We start from the raw sequence: 3,939 nt of genomic DNA, 5'->3' as shown, positions 1-3,939 counted from the left end.
AGTGTGGGTGGAAACCATCCTCATACCTCTTGGAGTTCCAACCTTAATTCTCCCTCGGCCTTGAGTAACTGGAAGAAGAACTCTCTTCCACTCTAAACAGTCCACATGTCCCCTTGATGTGCTATTGTAGAAATTTCATTTGGGTCAACATCTTCTTGATGTTTTCATCCCACTCTCTCTTTATCAAGTTGTTCTTGCGTTAATCTAAAACAAAATGGAGAGACTTGATCCTCTTGGGTGTACCACACTTGGTTTATTCAACTCATGCTATCAAGAAGAAATGAAGCTACGTTAAATGATTGTAACATTATTCCTCATCATACCAATTGATCAGCTACTCTTTTATTAACCAAATCAAGACTACGGTAAAAATATTGAAGTAACAAATCGTTTGGTAGCCCATGAGTTGGCCATTTAAGTAAAAGTTTCTTAAACCTCACCCACGTTTCATGGATGTGTTCCCCCTCCTGTTGCTTGAAACCTTGAATTTCGGCTCTAAGTTTCATCATCCATGATGGAGGAAAGAACCTTGTGTTAAATTCTATAATCAGCTCCTCCCATGATGTGATGGAATTGTTTGGTAACTCGGCTAACCACGTATTACTAGCTTCTCGCGTTAAGGATAGTGGAAATAACCGCAACCGAATTGACTCTTGTGACACATTTCTGAATGAAAAAGGAATGCAAACCTCTCTAAAATTTCTCACATGCTCATATGGGTCCTCATGACCTAGCCCTCCCTATAGTCCTCTCATTTGGAGTAGATGAGGAGTTGTGCTAGTGACTTCAAACATCACATTCGCATTAGCTTGTGGAGTGAAAATTGCACCCATTCCACTCGATTGATCTTGGGTGTAGACATTATTGATATTGTCTATACAATCCGGATGACCTACTTAACTATCAGTCATCTCTTCCTCACACATGTTCAGTTCTACGAAGTCCAACCAACACTTACACAAAGCAACCAAAGCTAATTCAACTACAGCCAACAAGTTTGAGAGTGTCAAATCTTCAATCAAAGCACTCTAATTAATGCTACTCCCCAACAGTGGCGCCATTTTGATTTCACATATCAGGACACTTAATCCAATACTAAGTGCCAACGATCGTTAGTCAGTAAGATAACCCAACTAAGTGAGTTGCGGTCGAATCCCAGTGGGAGTAGTTTTTCCCTCTAATTCAATGATGAAAGTATGACAACAGTCTCTGCAATTGAGCAAGTGTTACACCTTTTTGGTTTTAGTTTCAAATATCTAGTTTCTATTATCCCTCCAATTTCACACTTCAACACGAAATGATCAAATAGTATAGTAAAACTTAGGGTAATGACCAACCAATTGCTGAATTTTGACTTAGTGTGTGATATTGCTGCTCACAATAGGTTAATTTGTCGTGGGTAGGTCGGACCATATGTAAAGTAAATTTCTCTCAAACAATTAACTTTTTTATGTCAAATACTCTCGAACTTCAACTCTAATCGGAAGATGCCCAGCCTTGGTTGTCATCAAATCCCCTCTCTCGAGCTGAATACAAAGGATAGATCCCATGTTTCACTCTCTCAAGCTGAAATCATGGTAACCCACTACTAAGGATGCTAAGATTTCTACTTTGGCTATGCACCTCTCTGTTGAGAAAGTGTACAACACTGAACCTGTTACACTAAACATGCAACACGAATTCACAACGTAGCAACAACTCAGACCTACTTCAACTTAATGCCATTATTGGCAATTCAACGACACCCACTTAGTAAAACTCAACAATTGGCTTCATAGTCAAAACCCCAAGCAAAGGGTTTTAGCCACTCATAGTAAAAATAAGAAAATCAACCTCAGCCATGTTTTCAATAGCTGGGTATTTGAAATTAAAAAATTTGAAATTACCAAAATCTTCTCTATTACAAAATCTCCCCCAAGAATCTTGCTAAATCCATTCAAAACCACAATGGTAATGTTTTTACGCTCAATTTTTAATCTCTCACGTTTCTGAATGTGTTTCTCTCTCTAGTCAAAATTAATTTAAACAGGTCTAATTTGTAACTGTTTAAAACCACTCGGCGAGGTAAGTCAGGCATCGCCGACATATCGGCGACTCGCAGATTGTTCTTCATCTCGCCTTCATTTTTCACTTCTGCTTGGTTTGGCTATTGCAATATTAGGTGATCAAGATCGGGACCGCCGAATAATTTCGCGAGTCACCCTTCTTCCTTCTATGTCACCTATCAACACTTGTTTGTATCATCTTCAGTAATTTTGGCAACCTGGTCGTCCTTCGCTGAATAGATCAGAGACACGCCGAATGGACTTGCTGCTTGCCAAAATTACCCACATTTCAGCTCTAATGTGGAAATTTGGTGATTCGTAGAGTAACATCTACGATCACCAGGTCTTCATTTCTTCATTCCTTTAGCTTGCTTTGTTCATTTTTGCACATTAGTGTCCATGCTTCGTTCATAAATCCCAATACATGAAAATCATGGATTTTACATTAGTTATTGGCACACACATGCATTTGAGGACACTAAATCTATTAAAATAAGCCCCTAAATGAGTCCAAATCGTGGACTCATCAATCATTATCAAACAATTGCCAGAATCTGTTATCCCTATGATAGCGTGATCAGACCTTACCATGTTAATGGGGTGCATGCTCGTTGGTGTAAAGCTTTTCCTCAGTAGGGGGCCATGGTGGGAGTTGTTCAGTTGGTTCATGTGTTTTGGTTGATGCAAGTATCAGTCTGATATGGTTCCTTGAGTGATGTAGATGCTACTTTTTATTTTAAGATTGAGGCCAAGCATGATCCATGTTATTTTTCTATAGGTCGACTGAAGGCCAAGGGTCGAAGTGTCACGACCCAAGGTAGCTCTTAGGTGTAACATAGAGTATAAGACCCTGAGAGGCCCTATACAAACCACTTAGCATTCATCATACAAGAAATATAATATATAGATTAAAATATAGTTTTAATATATGAAAGTTTTATAGAGGAGAGCGGAAATCTAAACATCATCACAAAGCCATCTACTACATAAGTATGAATATGGGTGTAGCCCATACATCATAGTCTAAAACTAAAAATAAGGAAGGACTGCAAAAAATAAATTTTTGGTTCTCTGTAATACCTCAGATTCGAGAAATGGTAAAAAATTTAGCTTTTTAAGAAATCTAGTGACGGAACTGACGGAAGCCATAGACGGTCCTTTGTTTGATGTACAAACCATAGGTAGGCCTGTGGTCGGCCAAGTCTATTTTTCCAAATGTCATATTTTTCGTAATTTTCAACGGTTCACAATGACGGTTAGTTTTTTAATGCAGGAGCTGTAAATAGGTCTCGTAGGTGAGTCGAAGACTTAGACAAATTTTGAGGTCTAGAGTTGGGGCCTACAACCATGGTCCATGGTCCGTCGATACACCCATTGACCATAGGTCTTGCCCGTTGAAGAGTTTGGAATTTTGACTTATTTATGGCGTAACCTTAAAGTAATTAGTGTCCTCAATTCCTATTTGCTCATAACTTATGTTAAAATGTTAATTTGCCGCAACGAAGGTAAAAGAGCGAGGCAAGGACATTACGAGGCAAAAAGGAGCAAAAAAGCTAAAAAAGTTTAAGGAAATGAGGCTGGTACTCACCAAAACTACTCAGTGAGTTGCCGAGTGGACCTTCAGCTTTCTCAAGTTCCAGCAAGCTATCCCATGGACAAAACCAACTTGGCAAGCTGATTAGTGGTTTGACGCTGTCGATATCGATAGCCTAAAGTTACCAAAAAGAGATGGTTTGTTTGATTTAGGGTTTGTTTGATTTCTAGTTTCAATTTGAGAATTTCAATACATATGGTTTGTTTCCCAACATGATGGAAAACTTTGTTGGTAATGATTTGTTGTTCTTTATTATGTTTGTCTAAAACCCCTGTTCTTGGGGGTGTTATTTTGTAGTTG

General features: G+C 38.7%; 1 non-coding gene across 1 annotated transcript; it reads left to right on the top strand.

Moving 5' to 3' along the window:
* Window positions 1-396: 396 nt before the first annotated feature.
* On the top strand, window positions 397-503 carry LOC125854015 (small nucleolar RNA R71). Its single transcript, XR_007445314.1, has one exon. It is a non-coding gene; the product is annotated as a small nucleolar RNA R71 (small nucleolar RNA).
* Window positions 504-3,939: the final 3,436 nt, after the last annotated feature.

The sequence above is a fragment of the Solanum stenotomum genome, chromosome 1 (assembly GCF_019186545.1).
Source record: "Solanum stenotomum isolate F172 chromosome 1, ASM1918654v1, whole genome shotgun sequence".
Classification (NCBI taxonomy): Eukaryota; Viridiplantae; Streptophyta; class Magnoliopsida; order Solanales; family Solanaceae; genus Solanum; species Solanum stenotomum.
Note: the sequence above shows the minus strand (reverse complement) of the source record. Positions and strands in the feature narration are given on the sequence as shown.